The sequence below is a fragment of the Odocoileus virginianus genome, chromosome 16 (genome assembly GCF_023699985.2).
Source record: "Odocoileus virginianus isolate 20LAN1187 ecotype Illinois chromosome 16, Ovbor_1.2, whole genome shotgun sequence".
NCBI classification, from domain to species: domain Eukaryota; kingdom Metazoa; phylum Chordata; class Mammalia; order Artiodactyla; family Cervidae; genus Odocoileus; species Odocoileus virginianus.
Genome location: NC_069689.1, coordinates 61,877,979 through 61,883,713, shown reverse-complemented (window position 1 = coordinate 61,883,713; position 5,735 = coordinate 61,877,979).

Below are 5,735 nucleotides of genomic sequence, written 5' to 3'. Positions count from 1 at the left end.
CAGGGTATAAACTAGTAATTCCTTTTCTTTAATCTCATGGGATGCTGTGCTGGGACGGTTTTCAGTTTCGTGCTTGTTGGCAGTGTACAGCCACCTGAGTCAGTTGTGACATATACAGACAGCTTATCTGTGGTTTTCTTCAATTCTTTTTCCTTAGAGGATATTGCACAAACTCAAAGTTCCATGTGATGCTCCTCAGGTCCTTGTGGAGTGTCTATTAGAGACACAGAGTTTCTGCACAATGTACAGAAGGAAGGAGATAAAGCCTTTACTTATTTATTTTTTTGGCTCACTTTGTGTTGGAAATCTCAAAGTCTCTTTTTGTCTTGTAAATTAGTTCCCTGTATCTGTTTTTTTTATTTTGCCTAGAATGCTATTGGACAATAGTGAATGGACTCATTTGCTATGGTCTCTGTCCGCTGACTTCACTTAGTGTGTGATCTTCCAAGGTCCACCCCTGTGGCTAGCAGTGGAGTTACTTTAGTTTCAGTGGCAGTTTCTCTGGGGAGTAACAGTGCATTATCCACATGTACCACACCTTTTTTAAGTTTTAGCCCGTTGGTGGACATCTTGCTGGTCCTGTGTCTTGGCTATTGTAAGGGGTGCTGCAGTGAAGGTTGGGGTGCACGTGCGTTTTTGACTGTTGGTTTTCTCAGGATATCAGCCCAGGGTGGGAACGTCAGATCCTAGGGTTAGCTGTCTGAAGGGGCTGTCTCTACCCCACCCTAGTTTTTCCTTCCTCTCTTTTTTTGGCTAGATGTGTGTTTCAATCCTTACCAAATTTTTTTCCGGTTGTTTGGTATAATTTGAGTACAGATCCCTTATCTGATATGTGGTTTGAATACAGACTGAATACAGTCTCTTCCAGCTTGTGGTTCATTTTTTGATTTTCTAAATAAGGTGTTACATAGAGTAGAAGTTTTAATTTTTATAAATAATTTTATAATTTTTAATTTTCTGAGGAAGGTTTTAACTTTCTGAAGAAGTTTTCAATTGTATGAAAATGAGTAATTGAATGGAAGTGAGTAGTTCTATGAACATTATTATGAAACATTTATTTTAGGAATGTTAATAATTTTATAAATTTGTTCAATTATAGAAGTTATGCAAATTTTGATATTCAATTTATGAAAGTTATTAATTTTATGGAAGTTTTAATTTTGTGGAATATTTGTCTACTGAGAGATATAAATATCTATCTACCTAGACAAGTAAATATCTACCTACAGAGAGATAAACAATTCTCTACATATAAATATCTATATACATATCTGTTTATATTTTTTGGCCAGATGTGTTTTTCAATCTTTATCAAATTTTAAGGAGCTGTTTGGTACAATTTGAGTACAGATCCTTTCTCTGATATGTGTTTTGGAAATAGTTCTTTAAATCTGTGGTTCATCATTTGGTTTTCTGAATAAAATGTTTCATGTCATGGGTGCAGTCATCATCCACAGTGATTTTGGAGCCCAAGAAAATAAAATCTGCCACTGTTTCCATTTCTTTCCCGTGTATTTGCCATAATGTAATTGGACCAGATACTATGATCTTAGTTTTTTGAATGTTTATATTTATTCCAGTTTTTTCATTCTCCTCTTTCACCTTCATCAAGAGGCTCTTTAGTTCCTCTTCACTTTCTGCCATTAGGGTGGTATCATCTGCATATCTGACATTGCTGATATTTTTCCTAGCAACCTCATTTCTAGCTTGTGATTCATCCAGCCCAGCATTTAATATGATGTACTCTGCATAGAAGTTAAATAAGCCATGTAGCAAGACACATCCTTGACATACTCCTTTCCCAATTTTGAACCAGTCCATTGTTCCATATCCAGTTCTAACTGTTGCTTCTTGACCCAGCATACAGGTTTCTCAAGAAGCAGGTAAGGTGGTCTGGTACTCCAATCTCTTTAAGAATTCTCCAGTATTTTGTGATTCATAATCAAAGGCTTTAATTCTTTTTTAATTTAAGTTTTAAGTTTATGAAAGCTTTTAATTTTATGATATAAAAAGAGATACCTATATTTTATGACATATATACCTATATTTTTGCATACGAGATAGGTACTTACATGGTCACATAAGAGATATATACTAATATTTTCACATGACATACATACCTATATTGCCATATATGCAATATATAACTTTATTTTCATATATGAAGTACACATGGAATACTACTCAGCAGAATAGCAAAATAAAAATGGGAAAGTTTTAAAAATAGGAGATGCCATCAATAAACAGCTTTTGATGAGATTTTTAAAAATCACATAAAATTGTTTTACTCTTGATTTTTGCTTTACAAAGAAGTTATCAGTCAAGTCAAGCCAATTAATATAACTACAGGATAAATATGTTTTCTTTAAACTTAAGTTGCTTCTGTCAATGTTCTCTGACAAAACATTTTATTTTCATTATTTTTCATGCCTACAAATTGATTTCAGTTCAGAATGCCCTATAAGTAGAAGTCATTTAGGAATCTTCTAGCTTCAGATTAAGATTTTTGTATGTATTAAGATGGAAGACAGTATACTTCATTTGGAAGGGTTATCTTAAGTCTCTAAAAGTATTACTCAAAAAGCACAATGATTTTCATTATGGTCCATGGACTGGTATTTACAAATCTACTAAATCAGAAGCTCTGGAACTGCCGTCTGACGATTTTAGTAAATAAGCCGTTCAGGTGAATCTGAAGCACTGAAGCAAACTGACTTTTGAGAACTTCAGTTTTCAGTTTTTGCCCTGAAAATCCTGGCAAAATACACATTTACAAAGCCCAAGTTGTAAGAATTAGTATCATTAGAAGTTATAGAAAAAAAAAAAAAGAAGTTATAGTAAAATTTTCATCCTTTTGGTTAAAGAACAATAGCAAAGGAGTGCACTCTGCAAATATATGTACATATATTTTCATATGTGAAATATATACCTATGTTTTCTTTTTTCCTTTTTTTTAAATAAAAAGTTTTATTGGAGAAAAATAGAACCACCATGTACACAGGGAAAAGAGCACAAAAATTCAACTGATACAGAACTGAAAGTCACAACTACCCAATGTTGTTTGCGATTAGTTTTCAATTTCTTAAATGGATTCCATCAATTTTTTAAATAGCCTTGCCAATTTTCAGCTGAAATAGAATCAAGTTTTCAAAAAATTAAGAGCCTCAGTGAAGGGACCAGCTTTTAAGGTAACAAAGGTGACACCAAGAGTCTCCTAATAGGACCAATTCTACCGAAAAATTCCTGAAGCACATAACTACTGAGTCTGGTAGAACAGTAGCTCAGAGACCATCAGGGATTAGTTAGAACACTGACGCAGACGCTCAAGTATGCAGAGAGGGCAAACAAAAAGCTGCATTTCCCTGTCAGAGGAGTTCACGTAAGAAAACCAAGGAGGTGCTAAGAAAATACAGGCAATGGCTGCTCAAAATAATTAAGAAGGCATTCTAAATACCACATATTATTAGACAACAGTGTGTAAAGTGATGCAATTAGAAAACAGGCAACTTAAAAAAAAATGGTCACAGGTCTTTGAGAACTCAAGAAAACAATCAATAGCAAACACAAGAGCTGAAGTCTTCTCAGCTGAGGGTTGAAAGTGAAAGTGAAAGTGAAGTCGCTCAGTCATATCCAACTCTTTGTGACCCCGTGGACTGTAGCCCACCAGGCTCCTCCGTCCATGGGATTCTCCAGGCAAGAAAACTGGAGTGGGTTGCCATTTCCTTCTCCACTATGTTTTCTTATATGAAATACATACCTAGGTTTTCATATATGAAATATATACTGAATACTACTCAACTAATAAAAAGATTAAAATAATGCCATTTTCAGCAGTATAATCCTAGAGATTATCATAGTAAGTATATAAGTAAGAAAGACAAAGAGAAATCCCATATAATATCACTTACATGTAAAATCTAGAGTATAACACCAATGAACTTATCTATGAAATGAAGACAGACTCATGGTTACCAGTTACCAGTGGGAATAGGGCGGTGGGAGGGCAAGATAGGTGTAGGGGATTAAGAGATAGAAACTACTATGTATAATATCCATAAGGCATAAGAACACATTATACAGCATCAGGAAATATAGCCTTTATTTGTAATACTTTAGATGAAGTATAATCCATATAAATATTGAATCACTATGTTGAATACCCAAAACTAATATAGTATTGTAAATAAACTACTTCAACTTAAAAAATTGTTGATGGCTATCTACAAAAACAATAGTCAAAAATAAAAAAATAAGTGAAATAAAAATGGGAAATTTTTAAAAATGGAAGCTTCCATCAAGAAATTAATTTTGATGAGAATTTAAAAATTCACCTAAAATAGATCTACTGTTTTAATTCTTTCCAGGAATTTATTAGTCCAGTCAAGCCAATTAATCTATCTAACACTAAAACTTCCCAAGCTAAGGGCAGTAAGCACATTTTGTCACCATGTTTTTCCAAGAAGTCTCTAGCTGGCAAAGGTTTTTTTAACTTTAACCTTTCTTGTCACTAATTGTAGCTATTTCAGGAGCAATATTGTTCTGCTGGCAATATCACGTGGTATAACAGGTACTAAGATCACATTACCAAGGGTTTTCTTTTTAACTGAGCAACTTTTTATTTTTTTTTTTTTCATTTTTTTTTTCCATTTATTTTTATTAGTTGGAGGCTAATTACTTTACAATATTATAGTGGGTTTTGTCATACATTGACATGAATCAGCCATGGATTTACATGTATTCCCCATCCCAATCCTCCCTCCCACCTCCCTCTCCACCCGATCCCTCTGGGTCTTCCCAGTGCACCAGGCCCGAGCACTTGTCTCATGCATCCAACCTGAGCTGGTGATCTGTTTCACTATAGATAATATACATGTTTCGATGCTGTTCTCTAGAAACATCCCACCCTCGCCTTCTCCCACAGAGTCCAAAAATCTGTTTTGTACATCTGTGTCTCTTTTTCTGTTTTGCATATAGGGTTATCATTACTATCTTTCTAAATTCCATATATATGTGTTAGTATGCTGTAATGTTCTTTATCTTTCTGGCTTACTTCACTCTGTATAATGGGCTCCAGTTTCATCCATCTCATTAGAACTGATTCAAATGAATTCTTTTTAATGGCTGAGTAATATTTCATGGTGTATATGTACCACAGCTTCCTCATCCATTCGTCTGCTGATGAGCATCTAGGTTGCTTCCATGTCCTGGCTATTATAAACAGTGTAACTGAGCAACTTTTTAAAAAGTTGTGCTGTACTTCATCTCTCAGTGTTAAATTCTCATTGGAGAGGAAGTCTCTTGTGAAGCTATTAGCCCCAAAGCCTTCTGCTCTCATCCTAAAGTGCGCCTGTGTTGCCTTATTAGGAATCTGGGATCCGCAAAGTGAAGAGATTACAGGGTGGAAGGAGCTGGGAAGTGGCCCGTATGGAGTGGTCCCTCCTACAGTATTCTGTAGGATCAACAGCCCTCTAATAGCAAAGTATATGTGATGACAGCACAATTGCCAGAGACTGGATGAGCTACATAATTGGGAGGGATCAGCGCAAAATGAAAATGTCAGAATCCTTGTGTAAGAATTATTAGGAATTTGGATGGTGACAGCCCGCCTTAAACGAAGCACGGAGCCCTTCTAAGTGCTGTCATCAAACTGGGGGAGGGCCTTGATGTCAGAACAGAAAAATCCGGCAGAAACTGCCTCAGGCTCACGGTGTAACCCCCAGGTCCTAGTGTAACTT